Source organism: Macaca mulatta, chromosome 15 (genome assembly GCF_049350105.2).
Source record: "Macaca mulatta isolate MMU2019108-1 chromosome 15, T2T-MMU8v2.0, whole genome shotgun sequence".
Lineage (NCBI taxonomy): Eukaryota > Metazoa > Chordata > Mammalia > Primates > Cercopithecidae > Macaca > Macaca mulatta.
Genome location: NC_133420.1, coordinates 3215828 through 3239409, shown reverse-complemented (window position 1 = coordinate 3239409; position 23582 = coordinate 3215828). Strand labels below are relative to the sequence as shown.

Genomic DNA, 23582 nt, shown 5'->3' with positions numbered 1-23582 from the left:
ACAGCCCCTCCTGACGCCAAGATGGTTGTGCGATAAATGCACAAAGCACATCTCCAGCAAAAAGCCGCCGAGTGTCCACATCCAGGATATATCCACCACGGTGGCTTTTTGGTGTTAATACGATGAATGTGAGCAGCAGGTGGTCTGCATTGAGTGTGACTGTGCCACTGCAGTTTTGTTCTCATGTCTTGATGAGCATGAACGGTTCCTGACGAGGGTAGGTAAGGATGCTGTGACCTGAGACTCTGCAGTATTGTAGCTTGAGGAACCAAGGAGTTTTTCTGTCTTGCAAACCTGTCAGGGAGGATGTTCCAGGCTGGTGACTGCTCCATGAGGTATTCAGAGATCCAGGTTTCTTCCCGACCCCTGCTTTGCGTTCCCAGGGACACGGCTGTCCTTGCTGTGGTTGGGAATGGGTGATTGCCATGCTGGCGGGGGAGGCTTAAGGTGAGAGTGGCCCTGATTTACCTAATCTACATAATGACAGGGAGCCTGGGAGTAAAGTGTAGCCATGGCCTGGAGGATGGATGATGGATGTTGGTGAACGACTGGCTGCACTCACCGCAGCTGGCCCAGGAATGGGGAAGGATGGCTGAGTATGCCGTTCAACGGTACCTGGTTCTTTCAGATTTGACTTCCTTATGGATTTTCTGCTGTAAAGAGGAGAGAGCCTGTGGTTCTAGGCCAAGCATCTCACTCATCTCATAGCATCTTGTATCCCTCAGCCAACATTTATGTCAAGTTTTAGAAGTCCTATCAAAACTGGCAAGCATTTCTCAATTTGGTTTAACCATTGGATTTTATATCTGTGTCTGCATCTCTATTTTACATCTATGTGGTTATTTGGCACTCTGTAGTACCTTTGTAATAGGTTCTATTTGGTGGAAGTTACTTTCAACAAACCCTTGCTGCTACTTGAATTTTCAAGATTGCAAGTAGAAAGGAGAGAATAAAAACCACATCTTCTCTAATTTTAAAATGTGTTGTTTCTCAAATCACACCAGAAGTACAGATATTACAAATTACAAAAGCAGCCAGAATCAAGGTTAAGAGATTTCTGGGCGATTCTGGCTAATCAGCAGTATTTGCTGAGGTGTGTGCAGCAGAGCAACATGCCAAAAGGCCCGGGACGGGGGAGAGTTGGGAGGCCAGGCTGTGACTTCGGAGGTGTGTTGCCTCAGGGAGAGGAGCTAGATGTAGAGAGGATAAATGGCCACAGGTGTGACCACCGCCATCCTTGCCGCCGTACGGAGGCCTTTCTACAGGGGCCTTTGTGAGCTGAGTTAAAAATCGAAATTGAGAGAGTGCAATGCATTCTTAGTTTTTAAAATAAAATGCTAATAGAGAACGTTTTGTTTGTAAGAATGTAAAATGTTACATCTTTGTTTAGAATTTAAGAATAATAATTTGCTTCTGAGATTTTTGTGAGTGAGATTTGAAATCTTAAGTATGGTTTTTTCTTCCATGTTTTATACATATGCACGTATACACATATATGTAAGGTATATAAAAGGAAAATGAGCGTTTCTGTATTCACATTTATATACACTTCCATAATGTGTATACTTCCAGTCACACTTAGGTCTAAGAGACCATGACTTGACTTGATAACCATGAGAGGGTAATCGCGCCTCCCGCGTTCCAGGCCTCACACAGCCCGTGCCAGGTTTTGGAAGCAGGAGTTTGTCTGCAGCCACTTCGGGAAGCATGTGGTTGCCAGGATTGCCTAGAGCTCCAGGCTGTCTCCAGTCCCAGCCTCCCTGGGGTAGAAGCTGCCCTACCAGGGGCCTGGACATGGACGTTAGGGCCTGGAGCCAGGGACCGCTCCTGAAGCGGGGGGCTCCCCTCACGGCTGGGCATGAGAACCGAGGATAGGAGGCGGAACCAGCCTCGGGCCAGTGCACGGCCTCCCTGAAGTGCTTGCGGGAAGCCCCAGCTGCACTTTGCTGACCCCATAGACAGCACCTCACTCTGTGAGATCCCCCTGGCCCACCCCTCAGGTTCCTAAAATGATGAAGGTTTCCTGAGCTGTGAATTTTTAGGTCTAGGCTAAAAAGTCCTGGGACAGGCTCACAGGGTTGTTTATGTAGAAATGATGAGTGTGCTGGTGACTCAGAACAGGCACTGCACCCTCACTCCAGGGTCCTTCGTGCCAGGTGGAAACGAGCGTGTGGGTCACCCAGAGTCCCTGCATCCTCACTCCAGTCACTGCTCTTTGGTTTCTTAATTAAAAGCCTAAAAGCCTTGATAATGAAAATGCATTCTCCCCAGAGAGTCGAGTTTCCGGTTATGGAGGCTCACCTGTAAATGCCGTGCCAGGTCAAATATGCTGAGATCTGGGCCAGGTCCTGCTTCCTGCTCGCGGCCAAAGCAGGTACTTCATTTGGGAGGTGACCCAGGGGGATATCTGATGAGGCCTGCCGGTCCCCGAGGGATGAATCCGCTGGCCTTCACACTCTGCTCCGGCCTCCATCAGCTCCTTTCTACCTGCAAACTGCCGGCTTTGACGTTGCCATCATTGGAGATATGTTAGGGACTTAGTATGGGTTGACACCCATAGGACCAGCAGATCGTGGAAAGGTGGGAACCAGGGCTGGGAGGGTGGTGACCACGGCCAAACTGAGAACCGTGGTGGGCTGGGAGGTCCATCTTCTGTCTAAAGTGTTTTTCAAAATATAAAACATAGTGTCTCAGGAGCATGAGAGGGCAGGCCACAGACGGGGAGAACGCATCTGTAAAAGACTCATCTGAGAAAGGCTGTTATCCAAACCGTGCAAGGAACTCTCAAAACTCAACAAGAAAATGAACAACCTGATTAAAAATGGACCAAAGACCTGGACAGATACCCCAACAAAGAAGATACACAGATGGCAAATCTACACGTGGAAACATGACCCGCGTCTTATGTCATAGGGTGAGGCGTCACTGTGCACCCATCGGCCTGGCCAAAACCCGAACTCCGACACTGCCGCGTGCTGGTGGGTGTGTGGGCATCAGGACCCTCACTCATCACTGGGGGAGGTGGGGCAGCTGCTGTGGGAGGCAGCATGGCGGTTTTCCTTGGAACTAAGCTCTCCGACCACAGGAGCAATCACAGTCCTGGACGTTTACTCGGAGGAGCTGAAAGTTTACTTCCATGCGGAAATGTGCACACAGACATTGACAGCAGCTTTATAATTGCCAAAACTAGAAAGCAACCGAGATGCCCTTCAGTAGGTGAATGGATAAACTGTGGTATGTCAGATACTGGGATATTATTCAGCACTAAAAAGAACTGGACCCCTAAGCCATGAAAAGACACAGAAGGATCATAAACGCATGTTGCTAAGTGAGACTCCAATCTGGAAAGGCTGCCTGCTGTCTGAGTCCAACCACAGCACAGTCTGGAAAAGGCAAAGCTGTGGAAACTAAAACAATCAGCGGCTGTCAGGGGGTTGGGGAGGGGAGAGATGAATGAGAGGAGCATAGGGGGTGTGAAGGGTGGGGCAGCAACTCCAGGTGGGGCTTTCATGGGGGATGCATGCCGTTCCACGTCTGTGAAACCCACAGAGTGAGCAGCAGCAGGCCGAGTCCTCGTGTGAGCTGTGGACTGTGGGTGGTGGTGCCGTGTTGATGCGGGTCTGGTGAGGGCAGGAGAATGATGGAGGCTGTGCCTGTGCTGGGAAAGGATATGTGAGGACTCTCTGTACTTTCCTCTTGATTTTGCTATGAACCGAAAACTGCTTTTAAAAACGTCTATTGAAAAGGCAAACAAAAAAGTGCTGGCCAGACAACATCAGTGTGAGGGTGTGGCCTGTGTTCTACGTTCAGAATTTCCCTTTTAGAATACACGTATCTAAATTTTTCAAAGTTAAACCTTTGCATTAAGTAACTCACTACCAAGTTACAGTATCAGCTAGAGCACTGCCAGGATGGCCAGGATCCTGTATCCTGACCAGCTTCTCGCCTTACAGGTGCAGTTGACGTCCATGGCCACATCCCAGTAAGCGGCAGGGCTGGAATCAGGAGTCAGGCTTTGCGGGACAGAGAGGAAGTGAGATCTTGTAAGCACGTGGCTGAGGGCGGGCAGGGAGGAGCCCGTGGTACAGGGAGCCGGCAGGGATGACTTTTTGACCAGTTTTCCTTATCGCTGAGGCCTTCTTAGACTTGGGGAGTTGGGAGTCCCCACTCTCGGGTGCCTCAGAAACCAAAGGCTGCTTGTAATGCTCAAGTTCCAGATGCCTCAGGGGAGGTACCTGGGTTGTTGGGTACAGTTCCGTTATTTGCTGCTTGGTGGGATTTGCCCGCAACATTTCTGATTGTTTTTAAGAGCTGATGTTGGAGCTGCTTAAAATCACATATGGATGTCGATTTATCTATAAAAGTTAAGAATGGAATTTGAGTGCAAAGAGTTGTGAAAATGCTCAAGGTTATGTACTAATGTATACATTACATTTGTGGAAATATTTGAAAGTGCAAGATTTACATTAAACACTTCTCTTGATTTTTGTAATATCTACCTGTCATTTTCCCATTTGATTAATAGATGTCAGAGGGCTTAAATTTTGAGTGCCTGAATTCACTGAAATTAAAACTTCTTACATCAAATGTAATTGAACTGAATGTAGCAACAGTGCATGCTTTTATAAGTACTGATTAAAAAATATATAAAAACACATATCCATGAACCTGCAGATGGGGGCAACATATTAAACCATGGAAGTAGAATTAGTATTGTTTTCTGAGAAGACAAATTTTTAAAAAGCTAAGGGGTCTTATAACTTTCTAGTTTCCAACTTATTTACCCTAAAGTGGAAGATTGACAGCAGCAGAAGAGGAGATCCTGGGCCAGTGCAGGCTCTGGGAGCAGCGGGGTGAGTGCTGGAAGGAGCTGGCTGGAGGCAGAGCCAGGGAGGGGCTCAGACAGGCCAGGACGGCCTCAGGGCACGCGGCTTAGTGAGTGAGAAAAGGTTCACATTTCTTGGAGAGCCCTTGACTCTGCCCACGGAAAACCCAAACTCCTTCCAACGGGGATGTGCATCTCATGTAAAAGTTGTTACTCCCAGAAAGAAAGCCAGTGGATGTAGAAATTTTACGTATGCAGAAATTACTTCAAATTTGTTTCTAACCTTATCCTTTTCTTCCCCCATCTTAATGTGTGGTGACTTTCTGCAGGTGACGCACACATCTTAGGAGAGCGCTGTATTTCAGTTGCTGTTGGCTCTGTTGTGACTTTGTGGTGTCCGATGTTCTTGTTCTGAGGTTCTGCCCAGAACGTGGCTCCTCCCTGCTGAGCGTTGCTTGTTGAAGGCCCGTGTGGAAACTTTCCCTGTAAGCTCGTTGCCCGCAGCAGTCTTGGTTAAGAAACCTTTGGACCTCCTGAGACTTCACACAACCTTCTAAACTTTCTAGTGTGTCCTTTTCATTTTACTGTTCCCCATTAACCCAGATGTTTTCCAGAATGTAAGTAATCTGCTGAATGCAGGGTGGGGGGTGCCCTCCGTTGGCTCTGGGGAGAAGCATCGCTGTTTCTCCGGGTGGAGCTTCCCGCCCACCATGGTGTGCTCCAAGACGCAGCAGGGTTCTTTGGCAGAAATAATCGTCGAAGGCCTGTGTCTCCGTGGCATGGTGGCTGTGGGTATGGGACCTCGCGGCCATACCGGCCCCTCCCCATCAATGGCACCACGGAGAGGAGCAGGGGGAGGCCTGGGATCTGTCTCCAGAGTCACAGCTGTGCTTCCGAGACTGCGTCGTCCATATGTAACTAGACATGCAGAGAAAGTGTTGGAGATCAGCAGGAGACGGTGTCTGTCCCTAATGAGCTCAGGCGTGCCCTTGAGAGGGTCAGGTTTCTGTGCGGCTGATCTGGACTCAGCCTGGCTGTGGCAGTGCAGGTGACTGCTGGGCTTTGGCAAGGCTGCACCCACTATCTGTCTGAAATGGGCCCCCTTCCTTGGCTCGCGGTGCCAACTGGGCCCCCAGGCCTGAATTCCCGCCAGGACGGAGGCCCTGTGTATGTGTCGGGGAAGGGGGAGGTGGGGGTCCTACTTTATTGCCGTATCCAATGGCACGCGGGGTCAGCACTCAGGAAACATGTGCTGTGTGGGTCAGCGATTGAGTTCAGAAACCTGGAAAATTCAGCAGTGTAGGCTTTGGGCATGACCCGTCCAGCCTTGGGGCTCTTTCTTTCTCTGAATTTCCTTCCATGGCATCCTCCTCATCCCAGGGGCCCCTGTTCCCATATGGCTGTTGGCAACTTCACAGGTTCCTCTGCCTCCCCTCCCGGGCCCTGGTGTGGCTGGGGCAGCGAGTAGCTGTGTAGACCCCACAGCCAGTAGATCATTGGTGCCAACGCCTTGGGCCTGGGTTACTTGAGTCAAGGACTGCAGTACATGGCTGAGCCCACCCCGAATGCCTGGATCGGAAGGCCTTGGGTTGCAGAGGGGTGGGCGTTGGATATTGAAGGATAACCTGCAAAGCAGAAGGGGAAATGGCAGTGCTGATGGGCAGCTAGAGGAGTCTGTGCAGAGCCTGGGACCCAGTGCAGACACAGAGCTGACATGGGCAATGCAGTGACACGGCCACCGTGGAATTGGGCAAAGTTACAGGCTTCAGACCGATATGGAGGGGCTGGTCTAAAAGGATCCTCATTTTCCTTTAATCCTAACAATTGCTGGCTTACAGGGTGGGGGAGTGAGATCTGTGGTGGCCGCGAGGAGAGACAGGGATTTTAATTAAACCCCTCTTTCTGGGAGAGGGGAGTAGCCGTTTCTGTAGGGCGGTGAGCATCGTCATCTCAGGCAGCTCAGGCTGCTGTAACGAAACACCATTGACTGAGCGGCTTATGAACAACAGGAATTTGTTTCTCACAGTTCTAGCGGCTGGAAGGCAGGATCAGGGTGCCGCACGGGTGAATTCTGGTGTGGGCTCTTTCCTGGTTGGCACACACCTTCTCTCTGGCCCTGACACAATGGGAGGGTGAGGGATTTGCTGGGCCCCTTTCTGAGGCACAAATCCCATTCAAGGGTCTCCAGCCTCGGGAACTCATTACCTCCCAAAGACCACCTGACAGCATCACATTGAGGCTGAGGATTTCAACCTGTGTTTTGAGGGGCAGGCAGGCAGTTTGTAACCTTCACCCTCTTTGTGTATTTCTGACTCAACATTGAGTCTGCCTTTGGCTCTCCAGTGGACAGAGCCTGTGTGGACACTGAGCAAGGTCAGAGCTGCAAGCATGTACACATCGGGGGCAAGGGAGCTGCCAGGGGTGTGAGAAGGGGTTTCAGCGTCAATCGGAGCTGCTTTCCTGGCAAATGTACTCATAAGCTATCCTGGCAACATTTGCTTTTCACGAAGAGTCGATGAGGCAGTGGGGGCAGCAGGCGGTGTTGCCAGAAGCTTGGAGCTGATGAGCAGCAGAGAAGGGGCAGAGGCCACGACCTTGGGGTAGTCAGCAGTGCCAGGTGTCTGCCCTCCAGGCCTCACGTCTGTGACTGTGTAGAGACCGAGCCGACCGGGGCTTGCCGGCCAGTGTGGCTCTCATACAGGTGATTATCGCGTTGTGCTTTCTATGTAATGTTCCCTCAACCCCATGCCCACCCCACCAATTTCTGTGCCTAGCAGAAATGATGCTGCGTTTCCTTGATGAAGCCTTGAGTTTCCTGTGGAGATGTAGGAATAGCATGATTTGGCTCACGTCAAAATACTTTGCAGTGAAGCTGCACGGAAGAGGATTCTAGGCTTCCATTTGACGTTTTCAACAATGCCTGAGTGTTACAGGACCGTCTTGCTTGTTAATAAAGCACCAGATGAAAAAGGCTACTGGTTAATAAAGGAGACTTTTTACATTAGCACAGAGAGGGTGGCTTGAGATAAATTCAGCGTAACGTAGGTGTGTTTGTAAGCCGTCAAAAGGACCATCTCTCTGCTGGCGACACATGTTTTCCGGTATTGGTTTTGTTCTGTAAAAGGATGACTGGCATTCGGCAGAGTCATTCCAGAATTCACCTGGAAGGCGTCCACATGGTGCCTTGTTTTCTCCTGACATTCTGGGCACCACGAGGGATTATTCCTGTCTTCAGCACTAGCAGGAGACTTTTCCTGAACACCTGCTCCTCTTTGGCGTTGTGGGTGTGAAGGGGTCAGAGTGACCCTGTCTTCATGGAGTTTTCAGACACCATGGGGAGAGTGTGGCTCGAGTGTCGGGCTCGGGTGGGAGGGGGACTTTCCCCAGAAAACAGCTGCCGATTCCAGGACGGCCCTCGACCCCTCCTCGCTCTGTTCCTCTGCGTCATGTCTGAATTAAGGCTGTTCTATCGTAGCGGGGGTGTCATGTTAACTGGAAGTGTGCTTTTTTACTGGGCAGTAAGTAAATTAATGGTACATTTTCCAAGGACAGCGAGGTTTGATTTGATGAATCCAGTGGGGGAAAGGAGAAGGGGCTTGGCTGTGTGGGGATGTGTGTGATGGGAGCAGAATGGAGTAGCCATGCAGGCTTTTGGGATGGAGGGGCCACGCCCACATTTCCATGGGATCCTTCGCTGTTTGTGCCACTAGACCTGAACCTCTGTCTCTACTTCTAACACCCGTATAGTGAGGAAGCCCCTGATGGGCCTGAGTTGTTACTTCCCATGGCCATCGCTGGGAAATGCCCCAGACGCCTCTCCAGGCTGGTGACGGCCCTGGGGCTGGACACTGGCTTTGTCCTGAGTTGTTTCTTCTTGTGGCCATCGCTGGGAAGTGCCCCGGACACCTCTCCTGGCTGGTGACGGCCCCAGGCCTGGACACTGGGTTCGTCCTGAGCTCTGCGAGGGGCTTGGGCTCCACGTGCAGCAGGCATCTGTGCATCCCTTTGGATGTGAGATGTTGGCGCTCGGCTTGGAGGCCAGCGCAATCTGGGTGTGGTCAGGATCCAGTTCATCCTTTGGAGAGAGAGCACCTGCCCGGGGACCCCTCTGAGGTACATAGTCATGCAGTGCCCTCACAGGATGCCCGGTCCCCCGAGAACTTCCCGCCATTCCCCTGGACCCTCAGGTATGGGAGTCAAGTGTGGTGTGTGTGTCACAGGCGGGGGTACTGAGGACACCACGTGCCTGCTCGTGCGAAGACCTGAAGTGCTGCGTGAGCTCGTTCCCAAGGGGCCGTTGGCATCTGGAGGCCTGTGGGTGTCTTTCCACTGGCAGGAAATAATGGGTGGCCCATGTTACCTTTTGTGTCTTTTTTTTTTTTTTTCTTTGCCGAAAAGCCCTAATGCCAACGTCGCTGTCCTGCTATTGGAACCGCCCACCTCAGGCTCAGTGGCCCTCCTGTTTCTGGGCTGCTGCAGTGTTGTGTTGGGGTAACTGTATTAACTTCGTTTGAATTTTCTTCCTGTTCTTTTGGAATAAGTGTTGATAGTTTGTGCTGCTTGTTCACCCCAGAGGCGAGGATGTCCTTTAGGCCTGGAGGAGCACAGCCCCTGGAGGGAGGTGCCGGGCCTCTACCTCTCATGTCATCAGCAGCCCTCTCCACACGTCTCCTCTTCGCTCCTCGTGCCCACGGCTGGGGTCACGGGCCGCTCGCTCTGCTGTTTGAGATCCTCGGAAAATATGTTTGCCCTGAAGAGAGGTTGGGGGTGTGTGGCTGATTTTAAATAGGAGGAAATGATTGTAACAGAATGAGCAATGCCTAGCACTTAGTCTCAGGCTTGAGAAATTGTGTTTTAGAAGCAAGGTATCCCCAACTCCGGTTTCCTTCAAATTAAATCTTTTAAAGAGTCCACAAATATAAATAGTTAAAGCCTAAAACTATGCAACAGAGGGCCTAGAGCCCAAGCCACTGCCACCTCTGACTCCAAGACACCTCAAAAACTTGGCCCTCCTCCTCAGAGAACTCCCCTTCTGCTCCTCCTTCCACACTGCTCCCTCCACAGTGCTCCCTCCACACTCCTCCCTCCACACCTCTTCCGCCCCCTCCCCTTCTTCCTTCCCCTTCCCTTCTTCCTTCCTTCCTCTCCCCTTCTTCCTTCCTTCCTCCCCTTCTTCCTTCCTTCCTCCCTTTCCTCCTCCCTCCTCTTCCTCCTCTTCCCCCTCTTCCCCCTCCCTGTCCTTGGGCAACCTCCATGGAACTCTGGTTCAAAGTCACTGGTCTGTGGGGCCGCCCATTTGATAGACGAGCACGCTGGGGACCAGACACAAGTGACTGACTCAGACCAGCTCGCATGTCGTCTCCTGCCTCCCATAACACCGGGTTGTCCCTAATGGAAGAGAATCAATGATGCTGCTTCACTGATCTCCAGGGAAAACAGGTTGATAACAGGTTATAAACATGGGAATGTTTTGGAAAAAGCGTCGTCCACTTGTCAGCTCCATCTCTCCTGCCCGGAAGATGTAGGGGAAACCTGCCTTCAGCCCACCCTCATCCCATAACAGGACAGAGGACAAAGGGGCAGAGACCCAGGTCCTGTCAGTGCCCTCAGGAAAGCCCCCATTTCCTCCTCATGGTGGAAGTGGGAACCATCCCACTGGACTAGATTTTCCCGGGAAGCCTCTTCACCCCGAAAGCAAGGAATCTGGTTTGAGCACACACCATTCTCGGTGCCATGACTTTCTGCTGCTGAACCCTGCATACGTGGCCCATTGATCTTGCTAGTCCAGTGTTACTGGGTCCTGGGAGTTTCTGTGGGCTGATGGCAGGTGTTTACCATTGTGTTCAGAGGGGAGAACAGAACTTTATTTGTCGAAATCAGATGATAACCATTGCCATGTGATTCCTTGGGTTGGTTTGGGTGGGGGGTGCTCAATGCTTTTCCTGAGGGCTAAGTTCTAGTTTGAGACCGTCTCTCTTTGTCGCCCAAGCTGGAGTGCAGTGGTGCGATCTTGGCTCACTGCAACCTCTGCCTCCTGGTTTCAAGCAGTTCTCCCTGCCTCAGCCTCCCAAGTAGCTGGGATTATAGGTGTGTGCCACCACGCTTGGCTAATTACAAAAATATTTAATATAGGCTGGGTTTTGCCATATTGGTCAGGCTGGTCTCGAACTCCTTGCCTCAAATGATCGGCCCACCTTGCCCTCCTAAAATACTGGGATTACAGGCTTGAGCCACTGTGCCCGGCCTGATCCTGACATCTTTTAAAGCTGCCTTCATGTACCAAAAGCCAGTCTATGTTTGAAAATCAGTCTTGAAGAGCCTAGGAGGAGAGGGATAAGCTTCAACTAGGTGAATAACTATGCATATGTTAAAAATATGGGCCAAAATCTACCCCAAATGTTAACTCTTCTGCTTTGCGTATTATATCCATTTATAGTTATTTCAGCACTAAGATTTTTAAAGACTCTTTTGATAATTATGGAGAAATTACTATTAAAACTCAGCTGCATTTGTAACACTTCAAAGAACTAATTGGATGACATCATTTTTCCCAGAGGCATTTTGGATTGTTACATAATTAATGTTTATCTCTTTGCCAGAAATCTTTTTTTTTTTTTCTTTTCCAGAACAGATACCTGAAAAGAAAATTTCCTTTGCATTAAGTGTTATTTCACTGTGTGACAATCAATTTTTGAACGTGAGAACAAGATCATCATGTATTTTTGGGATACTTCTTGCTTAATAGTGATAATGCTAAGTGTTAAAATTATGCAACAATTTGTTTCTTTGAAAATTACTATTTGCCTGCTCACCAGGTGGGAGCTGATGAGAATGTGGATGTAAAAATTAAATTGTATTTAGCTTGTATAAAAGAAGTTTAAAAAAAAAAAGCTTTTTTTTTGTTTGTTTGTTTGTTTTGTGCTACTACTGAAGTTGCTTCGTTGTGGAAATGAGGTTATTGCAGGCACCTAGAATTTTATCTCCTTCACTTGTACAATGGGAAGAAATTCTCCAACAAGCACAGGAATCTGACTTTCTGATATTGAGACTCCTAGGCATCAAGCCCCGTGGAAAGGTTGGTGATTACGTGAGCGTTGGCGTTGATGTGGGTACCCTCCAAGCCGGACGCAGGGAGCAGGGAAGGGCAGAACAGGCCCCTCAGGAGCCATGAGAAAATCAAGTGTTGGCAGCAGTGGTGAGGGTTGATGTCAGGGGCCAGGAGGAGGTGGTGAAGGGAGCATGTGCCTCAAGGCAGCCCTGGAACCCGTGGTCCCTGCAGTGAGGTCTGATCTGCAGGGGACGTGGACGGCCACGTGGCAAGGCCCACGGACAGCCTGGACTTGGCTGCCTCAGAACTCTGGTGGACGTTGCAAACGGCCCCACAGGGTTGCAGTGCACATTCCTCGGACAGAGAGAAGACGCTTGTAACTGTTCTCGGCACGAAGCCAGCGCCCTGTGAACAGTGGCCACTGCTGTTGTGACTGAGTGCCGTCCAACTGGAGGCATTTGCTCTGCTCAGTTCACTTAATTGGGCCAGGAATGGGGTTGCCCTGCCTTCAACAAGCTTGACGCATTGAATGAGGACTCAGTAAAGTACTCTGTAAATATGCTCTCCTGGCTAGAGTGAGCAAAGCCCAGGGAGAGAGTGGTTCCTCAGTATTAGACAGGTGTTTGGCGGGGCCAGCTGTGTGGCTGCCAGAGCGAATGTGACCAGGAAGCCTCTGTCCCCCCGGAGGTGGCCAGCGTAACTGTTACACGTGCCGTAGGTAGAAAGTGGGCACTGCTGGGAAACTTGCTCATGTTGCTGTTTCCTGATTGGAAATTCAAGGTTTCTGAGCATCCTACATCGATTTTGTACATTGCTGAGACTGTACACCTTTCAACACTTGTTTTTTCCTGCTTTTCGGATCTATACAACCTGGCATTTGGCCGTGGCTTCCAGAACAGGCTGGATGCAGAGTGAAGTCCTCTCCTCACTGTCAATCTTTGCAGATGTCTTTCTTGAGAGTCTCAATTAGGTTTTTACTTAACTAGACTTTTTAAATTGCCATGCACATAACTCTACCAGTTACAATCGTGAGCTAACGTGGGATTTTGGTTTTACTTTGATGAATGTTTAACATTTGCATGCTGGATGTAGGGGTGGAGGTCATTTATCTGCTTTTCATTTCCTTCTTGGTTATACTTAGTGACTTTCAGGTACGGTGTGGAAAGCCTGGTACAGGGTGAATTGCAGGCTGCAGTGTGGCGCGGTGGACGAGAGGCGTGGGCTGCAGTGTGCACAGTGGATGAGAGTGAAGCTATTTCCATCCTGGAGGGAAACACACAGGAAACAATTTAAAAAACTGATCATCTAGCTTGAATGAGGTCCAACAAATTCAGTTTGCAAAGTTTAACTTCCAAGTTAACTTAGTAACTTTTCCCCTAAGTCATTAATTTAGTAGCTTATGTTTATTGCCTAAAGCATAATAGTCATAAATTCTAAAATGAATGACTAAACATGTAATAATTTAGGCATACAGCACCTGAAGGGAAAACTGCCAGTATGCTAAAATATTGGATACAGATGCTCAAAAAATATAATGTAGCATTCTTACAATGCATGTGCTTTTAGCATGTAACTTGGTGAGTAGTTTTGAGCTATATTTGTAGGAATGTGTATCTTGAATACTTTAGGACACCACTGGAGATGTGTGCTTGAGAGGTATAAATACTGAATGTTCTTCTCCCTTCCTTTAAATGAAAAACATTAGCTCCCTTGATTTTTATTTTTATGTTTTGAAGTGGACTCTCACTCTTGTTGCCCAGGCTGGAGTGCAGTGACGCAGTCTCGGCCCACTGCAACTTCCGCCTCCAGGGTTGAAGTGCTTCTCCTGCCTCAGCCTCCCCAGTAGTTGGGATTACAGGTACCCACCACCATGCCCCGCTAATTTTTGTATTTTTATTAGAGATGGGGTTTTGCCATAGTGTCCAGGCTGGTCTCAAACTCCTGACCTCAGGTGATCTGCCCACCTCGACCTCCCAAATTGCTGGGATTACAGGCGTGAGCCACTGCGCCTGGCCAGCTCCCTTCTATAATGATTTATACAGTTGGTTTTTGCTTTTTGTTTTTTCGAGACGGTGTCTCACTCTGTCGCCCAAGCTGGAGTGCAGTGATGCAAATCTGGGCTGACTGCAGCCTTCACCTCCTGGGCTCAGGTGATCTTCCCACCTCAGCTTCCTGAGTTGCTGTGACTAGACACACGTCACCATGCCCAGCTTTATTATTATTATTATTGGTATTTTTAGTAGAGACAGGGTTTTGCCATGTTTTCCAGGCTGGTCTCGAGCTCCTGGGCTCAAGCAATCTCCTGGCCTCAACCTCCGAAACTGCTGGGATTACAGGCGTGAGCACCACCTTTGGCCCATTTTTTTTTTTTCTTCCAGGATTAGGAGTCGACTTTCAGAAAATCCTTCAACCTTGCAAGCTTAATTTTCCATAAAAGTATTCCTCTAGGATAAAAACAAGACACAAAGAAGTACGTGTGGACTGCAGTTAAAAATTTTCAAGAAAACTTAGCTTAGGAAAGTTGACATTTACAAAGAGCAGGAGGCCCGTTCAGTGCCTTCTAGGCACTGGGAATGGCGGTCTGTGGGCGACCCTAACATGTGCGGCGTCCTGAGACGTGATCGTGGTGTTCACGCTTTTACCGAGGGCTTCCCGGGAGTACCAGAGGCTGTTCTTCTGCAGTCGGCCAGCCAGGCAGCAGCTGCTGGAGAAGGAACAAATAGCAAAAGACAGATGCACACGGTGTTATTGTGGCAGAGAGGTTAAAACCAGGGTCACTTTGTTCTTACAGTTTTAAAAAACTAATAATGAAGTCCTTAAATATGTTTAGGATTTCAAAGTAGTTGTGGGTGTGTCTGTGTCTCTAGCTCCCGTTCGGGTGCTTCCTGCGAAGAGAGCTCAGAGACGCCACCTTTCCTTGATGAGGTGACAGTGTCTGGAGAGGTGTGAACCCCGTGGTGGGGGGATGACTGACCTGGGGTGAGGCTGGGTCAGTGTGGGGATCCAACCCCACTCCACATTCCTGTAGGGAATCCACAGTTCTAAGTCTTTATGTGATAGGGGTAAAAATAACCTGGAAGAGGTGTTATTTTTTAAGAAGTAAGTGCCATGCTCTTTTTTCCTCATACTTTTCCGTGTTTAAGCAGCATTGAAGGATAAGGCACTAGTAGCATGTTGTTTTGGAAACAATGTTGTTGGTTATTTTACGTTGAATATGGTACTAAGGTTGCCTGGTAACAGAAGTTTTCCTTAAACAACATGGAACTCTGTTGAATCTGTTGCCCCATTGGCTGAGCCGTCTGAAATCAGTGCAGTAGCAGCTGAAGAGGCCTCTTCCCCTTGGAGGAAGCCACTGGGTTGGCAGGAGGCACCGCGCTTGACTGAGGGAGTGAGGCGCCTTTGCAGGGACCCCACGTGGCCCCTGCAGCTCTCTCCTGCCCCCTGCTGGTTGGCCAAGCAGCCTTGCGACAGTGTGCTCAGTGTGAATGTTCACTGGGGCAGGCCGAGGCTTTTGTTCCAGAAACACTGACTTCAGAAACGGCCGGCTGTGTGTGTTGAGCATGGCAAGAAAGACTTACGTGTGTCTTAAACCTCTTGAACAAAGCAAGTTGATGTTTCAAATGCATCTCAAAGGCTAATGACTTTGCTATGGTCAATATTCAGGAGAAAAGAGGGTTTGATGAAACAGAAAGACACGAGTGGCAAGTGACATGCTTGTGCCCCGTATGACTAAGCGATGTCCTGGCCGTTCCACACCACGGCCTCTGAGCAGCCAGCCTGCAGATACTGGGTCAATTTAGATATCCCTGATCTCTGCAGAGGTTTGATCAGGTAGCCCAAGAGCAGATAAACACAAACGCTGACTGGAAACCCTGGCACACGGAGACACTGGAAACAGCAAGCTGCTATTAACATCATAGTAAGAAACAGTCGCCTGCTCTCAGGGGTGTCAGTTTCTTTTGCTTCTAGACGTTCATCTGCGTTACAATACAGTTTTGCTCACTTTATCCCCATTACTCCACTGTCTTCGCCGTTAAAGTCTCAGCCAGCACTTAGCTCTGACACTGCAGGAGTTTCACTGTGCGGCTGACCAGGCCTACCTGGCTTGGCTGTAAAGCAGGTGAGATTTTCCGGAAGGCAGTGACGAGAACCCGAGGCAGGAAAGAGCATTGCTGGTCTACATACGGCAGTGCCCCTGCAGCAGAGCATGTACGTGCACGTTCAGGCTAAACAGGTGTAGGAGAGAAGAAAACCACCTACAATTAGTCACTTAAAATGCCACACACCCAACCCTTGAGACCCTAGCACATAGAGTAGTAGTGGTCTTGGAGATGGCAGGTGTGCTGAAGTCTGATTTTCTCACTTAGCTTTTCCAGCAGCGTTTTCCTCATCTCTAAGCTGGGGCTAACAACTGCCACGCGTAGATTTGTGCATGGAACCGTGCGTGTAAAGTGGGGTAGCCCCCAGGACCTAGGAAGGACTCGTGGTCAGTGTCGGTGGTCATGCGTGCTGTACGGGTCCCCCAGGAAGATGATTGCTACATATAACTCCCTCCGTTCAATGTCACTGAATGTAAAAGGTGGGACATTGGCTTCTGATGTGTCTGGTTTGCTGCAGGCCACGCTGCACCCCGTGGTTCCTGAGCCCTGAGCTGAAGTACATCCTGCTGCATCGCCTGTGTCGCTTTTGCTGTGTCACTTAGAGCTCCTGCCCTGGGAAACTTCCTCGCGCCTGACGAGCACCACAGTTTGCAGCAAGACCTGTCCAAAGCGTGGACTGCGAGAGCCCCGCTGTGGTCCTGTCCTCTCCATGTTGGGAGCGACTTTGTGGGGTTTGTCGGCCCTTCTCTCAGGTGTCCTGTGTCTCATGGATCAGCCGACGAGCCCCGTCTGGAGGAGCACTCTGCAAAACGTTGCCGGCCACCCAGATCTCCTAGCGCAGAGTGAGGCCACATCTGCAGACTTGACCGCACAGAGTCCCGAGGCATTCGGCAAGAAGGGGAGTGGGATGTGTGTGAGATCCCACTGCGGAAGCCGGCTCTGCTCCGTACTCTGCGTGCGGGGTGCCTGATGTTCAGACCTGCTGTGTCTATCGGGGGCCATGGCGGGGTGGTGGGAGTGGGGGCAGGGAGCAGCGCGGATGGATCCAGGAAAGGACTTAGTTGAATCCCAGCTGCCCACATACCTGTTGCTGGTCTTGGACAAGGTCCCTAGTTTCTCTGGGCTTTCGGTTTGATTGTAAGACTAGGACGCCGCCCCAGTCTGAAGATGTCGGTGTGTGCGGGAATGCCTGGCGCAGTCACCATGGGTTTTCCTTCAGCCTCCTCCGTGCCCCTCCCTGGGTCAATCAGTATCCATGCGTGCCACAAGTAAATTACAGTCCCTCCGAAAAACCAGTTGACCCGAGTTTTATGGTCGAGCATGGTGAGTGTCCTTGCCAGGAAATGCCACTAGATGTCTTGGGCCTGCTCCTCTACCTCCACAGCAATCCCCGGAACAGGCTGGTTCAGGACGTGGGAGGTGGGAGTCGGTGTTGTACCTAGGACAGGCTGAAGTCAAAGGCTCATTTGCTCTGTGAGGGGTGATCAGGATGACACATCAAGTGGAGCCCCATGGCTGACCCTGGAGGTGGACGGTCGGGTCGGATTGGCTGCCCTCCAGCACGTGTTTCGAGTGATGCCTTCCCTGGGTTACGCAGCCCTGATCTGTAGCGCACAACTTCCCAGCTCCAGCCAGTCTGGTCTTGCCGTCTCCTTCCAAGAAGGTAGGTGCGGCGCAGTTGCCTTTAAGCGGCTCCTTCTGGACACCGCAGGGCAGCAGCAAGCAAGCATGGGCGACTTTTTTCTTACGTTGACCACAATACGCGGGGCCAGCTTTGCACGATCCCATTCAGCATCACACGTGTGCATCGGCCACTCACCTGTCCATCTGCCACAGACAGGCTTGGACAGGACCATTGAGTGGCCTTTACGGCAAAGAGCCTAAAGGGCTCACAGGAAACCTGGACCCAGCGCAATGGTAACAGCGCAGCAATACCTGTCATTGACCAAGGGGTATTCTGGGCCCGACATGGTGTTAAGTGATCCAGTTCGGTTAGCACTCTTAGAATTAACCCCCTTTGGCCTATCAGGAAATCGAAGACGGAGGGCATTAACGCCAGGGAGCAGGGAGTAAGGGGACACACAGAGGGGCTGAGGGGCTGGGCATTCTGAGCCCACGGATCTGCCCACAGGCCCCGGCTGCACGGGCACCAGGGCTGCTGCTCTGGAGGGGATGAGGAGCTCTGGGGAAAAGATGGAGCCTGACGTGGGTAAGATTTGGATATTTTCAGAAGAGATTTTCAGCCTGGAATGAGGGTGTAAGTGACTGAATCGGAGTGATGAGCCAGATAGCCCGGCTGCGGGAGCTCCCCTGTGGGGTGAGGGAGGAAGGCCTTGGGGGCGTGTGGCTGAGCAGAGGCGCTGGGTCGCCAGGAGCCGCCGCGGGTTTGGAAAGGGGGAGAAACGCAGCGCCCTGCACTGCAAGGGCACCGAGACGTGGTTGTGGTTCTTCCTGACCGTGACAGGCACAAATGGTGCTGATGGTGGAATGCACGGAGTTTGCCTTCAGAGAACTCCTGCTGTCTTTTAAAACCTGGGCCTCTCATTTAAACTTGGTGGCCTCAGGTGAATGGTCAGAAACAGTTTCTGATGAGGTTGCAGAGACTGTGCATGGCCTCTGATTGTGCACATCCTGTGATTGTGTATAGTCTCTGATTGTGGCCTCTGGCCTCTTTGTGGCCTCTGATTGTGTGGGTCTCTGTGTGTGGTCTCTGTGCAGCCTCTGATTGTGTGTGGTCTCTGATTGTGCTCAGTCTCGGATTGTGCGCGGCCTCTGATTGTGCGCGGCCTCTGATTGTGCGCGGCCTCTGATTGTGGGTTGTGTGAGTTTCCCGGGATTAAGTAGATGAGCCTCGTGCTGGGGCAGGTGTGCCTTGTGTTGGGCATGTGGATAAAGAAGTTTAACCCATCTCCTCTTTGAGAATGGCAGGGCAGTAACAAAGGCGGTTGATTTATACATGGCCATCCTCGTGAGGTGAGGACCTGAAAGGTTTACTGCTTTCCCGGAAAGCTGCTCTGGGCGTCACCATCACTGATCATGGACAGCAGCTCAGAAGCCCCCTTAAGGTGCAGGGAGGGACCGGCGCTGGTCCTGTCTGTGCCCAGGCTGCTGGTCACCCTGACGGCCAGGCGATGGCTGCCTGTGCACGAAGCTGGGGTTAGAGTGCATTTGGGCAGTGTCGGCTTTGATTTAGGTCAAGACTGATCAGTCTTCCTAAAATACTAGCCATGAAAGCTTTCATAGATTGTAGTTCTTTGGGAGATTTATATGTGGTTTTTAAAGCACAGGGCCCATGGCCAGTGTTGAATTACATTTTGTTCAGTGTAACTGACAGGACACTGGACCTGAGTCTCAGGCCTGCCACAGGGTTCAGGGAGCTTCAGAGAGGGAGATGTTTGTGCTCAAGTTTTCGCAGATGGGATGGGACATGGGCATGGGGCTGGAATGCTCTAACCTTCAATCTTCAGTCATCGGTATCACCTGTGCACACGCATATCGTTTTCAAAGATGGACAAGCTTTTGGGAAATATCTGAAGACTTTTCCAGTTTTGAAAGAAGCCGGGATGACACTGGAAACGGCAGGTGTCTTGGCTGCTGATCAGGTCCATCACCACGCACATGGTCCCTAACCTGGCCCACCTCTGATCATGCACAGCGGGTGACGAGGTCCATAACCTCACACTTCTGTGCACAGCAGGTGACCAGGTCCCTAACCTCAAAAGCTTCTGATTGGGTGCAGCTGGTGACCAGGTCTGCAACTTCGCATGGCTCTGATTGTGCAGAGCTGGTGACCAGGTCACTAACCACCCACACCTCTATTCATACCCAGCGGGTGACCGGGTCCATCACCTCACACCTCTGATTGTGCATAGTGGGTGACCAGGTCTGGAACCTTGCACACCTCTGATCGTGCACAACGGGTGACTAGGTCCATGACCTCACGCCTCTCTGCACAGTGGGTGACCAGGTCCATAACCTCACACCTCTGATCGTGCACAGCTGGTGGGCACAGGACCCACTTCAGTGAGGGGCTGACTTCCCAGGTGTGAAGGGGGAATGCTGTGTGGCTCGCTAAGCCCCTCCATGCTTTGGGGGCTCCAGGCTGTGGCCGGCAAGTAGGAAGTTGTCCCAGGAGGCTGCTGTGTGTTGGGGATGGGAGGCAGCTGCAGGGTGGAAGTACGATGTTGTCGTAGGGGGCCACTGTGGGGGGGTGGGACGGGAGGCAACTGCAAGTTGGAAGTAGGATGTTGTCCCAGGAGGCTGCTGTGTGTGGGGGAGGGAGGAGGCAACTGCAGGGTGGTGTGGTGGTCCCCGTGCCACTGATTTCAGGTTAAAATAGAATGTGGACCTCTTTTTACCATAGTTTTTAATGACTCCGCTAGTTTGTGTTGCTGTCTCTTGCTATGAAGTCCACAGTCTGATGTCTCTGTGGTCCCCATGTTTCCCTTCTGCTTGTGTTACCCGATCCTGTGGGTCAGCTGTGAGGAAACCACTCTCCACTCCTCATCTGGAGTGGTCTCGAGCTGGGTGTGCTGGTCTCCTTGTGGGCTAAAGTGTTCTTCTGTTACTGTTTTCTCTGTTTCTTGACCAAATTTAGCAGACTTGCGTATGATGCAAACACTTTAAAAAATGTCTTTTGCCTTTATAAAGAAAACACCTGCATTGCTTTAAAATGAACCTTTCCTGTGTCTCCATCCTTCCTCACAGATTGCTCTGTGTTAGAAACTCGGTGGTGTGTGTGCTTCATGGCCTCATTCCATCAAGCACTGTAACCTCTGATTGCAAAAGTGACTATACTCAAGGCAAAAAACTTTGCAAATGTTGAAAAGAAAGAACAAAAACAATATATTGTTCTCTTGTCATCCTGAAATGGCTACTCTTAAGATTTTGATGTAGTTCAAACTACATCAAAGTCTCACCTACTCCTGTGCCAATATTCATCCTTCAGCTCTGCCTCCGTTCTTCCTTTCTTTTTTCATGCTATGGGGTCTGCTTTGGAGATGTTATCTACTTTCATTCTTCCAAAGTCAAGCTTCTAGCTTTGGTTGGAACTGCAGACCCATTTACCCATTCAGCAAATACTTTCTAAGCACATGGATAGTCACTGAGAATACCGTGGTTCACCAACATGACTGCGGCCCCTGCTCACACGAACTTGCGGCCTGATGGGGAGAATGGGCACTAATATGACAATCAGTCTAATGGGTTTCTGATGAAGAATTGAGGAAAGCGCACCAAAGAAAGGGAAGCGGGGTTCTCTAAATTTATGCTGTAAAAGAATCTGGCGTATCTTGGGATGAGAGGTAGAAAACCGATGCATTCTGGAAGGTATGATCCCCTTGCAGTCTGGAGAGAAGTAGAGGTTGCTTGTTGAGGGGGGTGGAGTGTAGGGACACCACGGTCTAAACAGAGATGGGGGTGCGTGCAGAATGCCTCTTGCAGCAGGAAACAGGCACGTGCAAGGAAGTAAACACGGGAGAAAGTGGCACAAGACAAGAATGAAGGCAGGCAGGCAGGGGCTGGGAGATGATGGTAGATGCTTTATTCTCTTAATAACAGCAACAGGATGCTGTTGAAAGCACTTGAGGGAGGTGGGGAAGTGGGTATGACATGTTTTGTGTTTGTAAAATTATCACATTGTCTTACCAAACTATACTCCCTATTTTTTATTTTTACATTTTACTTTAAGTTCTTAGATACATATGCAGGTGTGTTACATAGGTATACATGTGCCATGGGGGTTTGCTGCACCTGTCAACCCATCATCTAGGTTTTAAGCCCTGCATGCATGAAGTATTTGTCCTAATGCCCTCCCTCCTCTTGCCCCCACCCCCCAACAGGCCCCCGTGTGTGTCGTTCCCCTCCCCGTGTCCATGTGATCTCATTGTTCAACTGCCACTTATGAGTGAGAGCATGTGGTGTTTGGTTTTCTGTTCCTTTTAGTTTGCTGAGAATGATGGCTTCCAGCTTCATCCATGTCCCTGTAAAGGACAGGAACCCATTCTTTTTTATGGTTGCATAGTATTCCGTGGTATATACGTGCCACATTTTGTGTATCCAGTGTATCATTGATGGGCACGAGATATCCTCTTAACATGTGCTCCAGCAATTGCACTCTTAGGTATTTATCCAAAGGAGTTGAAAACTTGTGTTCACAGAAAAACCTGCACATGGACATTTATAGAAGCTTTAATCATAATTGCTCATTTTATTCCAGCTTTATTCATAATTGCTCAAACTTGGAGGCAACGAAGAAACCAAAATGTTCTTCACTAGGTGAGTGGATAAATAACCTGTGATATATCCAAACAATGGAATATTCTTTAGCACTGAAGGGAAGTGAGCTGTCAAGCCATGAAAAGACACGTAGGAACTTTAAACATGCACGGCTACACAAAAGAGGCCCCTCGGAAAAGACTAAATACTGTAAGCTTCCAACTAAAGGACATCCCGAAAAAGGCCAGACTATGGAGTGAAAATGTCCGTGCTTCCCAGGTGTTGGGAAGAGGGAGAGATGAGGAGGTGAAACACGGAGATTTTTAGGATTTTAGTGCAACTGCTCTGTACGATGCTATCATGGTGGATACATGTCATGACATATTTGTTCAAACCCATAGAACAAGCACCAAGACGGAGCCCTCATGTAAACTGTGGACTCTGGGTGACAATATGTCAACGTAGGTTCTTCAATTATTACAAATGCTCCTTCTGGGCAGGAGTGTTGTTAGTTGGGGAGGCTGTGCACGTGGGGGAAGGGAAGGCATATAGAAGGTCTCTCTGCACCTTTCCCTCAATTTTTCTGTGAACGTGAAACTGCCTAAAAGATAAAGTGTATTTTTAAAAAAAAATAAAGGAAAAAAAGGAAACAAAAAGTCCTCACAAAAATCAAATGAGAAAATGATCACACTGGGTGCTTCAGGTCAAAATGGAAGAACAAGGGCTGTATTTACCATCCCACCTGATGACTTTTTTCTCACTGCTTTTCAGCATTTTTTTGGAGTCTAGTCAGTGCAATAAGGCAAGTTAAAACACATAAAATGCACCCTTATTAGAAAATAAGATTTAAAACTATCTGTATCTGCAGGTGACGTGATCACCCGTGTGGAAAATCTCCTGAAATCACAAAAAGCCACTAAAACTACTAATAATAAATTACTTACTAATAAGTGAGTTTGGGTTTAGCTTGTATCTTGCAAACTTTCCATAAGCAGTATTTATCTCTTTATACACTGGCAAAGAAATAATTGGAAATGGAAATTTACAAAGTAATATTAAGACTAAATCTGACAAAAGATGTGTAAGATCTATGCACTGTAAAGCAGGCAGTGATGCTGAGATAAATTAAAGAACTAAATAAATGAAGTGATATACTGTGTTCATGGATCAGCAGGCTCAATATTGTTAAGATGTCAGTTCTGCCCTTGTGGAGCAGAGGTTTAATGCAATTCCAATCAAAATCCCAGCATGATTTTATTTTATTTTTTTTCAGTAGAAATGAACTAGCAGATTCCAAAATGTGTCTGGAAATTTAAAGAACCCAAAAGAGCTAAGACAACTTGGAAAAAAAATGGTGGAGGACTTACCTGAACTATCAAAACTGGGTTAATGA

The 23582-nt window shown here is 49.5% G+C and overlaps 1 long non-coding RNA gene across 1 annotated transcript in view; it reads left to right on the top strand.

Moving 5' to 3' along the window:
- Positions 1-22608, top strand: part of LOC144334913 (uncharacterized) — a 108313-nt gene extending 85705 nt beyond the window's left edge. The window contains exon 5 of the long non-coding RNA XR_013405171.1: positions 22191-22608. This is a non-coding gene — a long non-coding RNA (uncharacterized LOC144334913). The remainder of the gene's footprint in view (positions 1-22190) is intronic.
- The last annotated feature ends 974 nt before the right edge of the window (positions 22609-23582 follow it).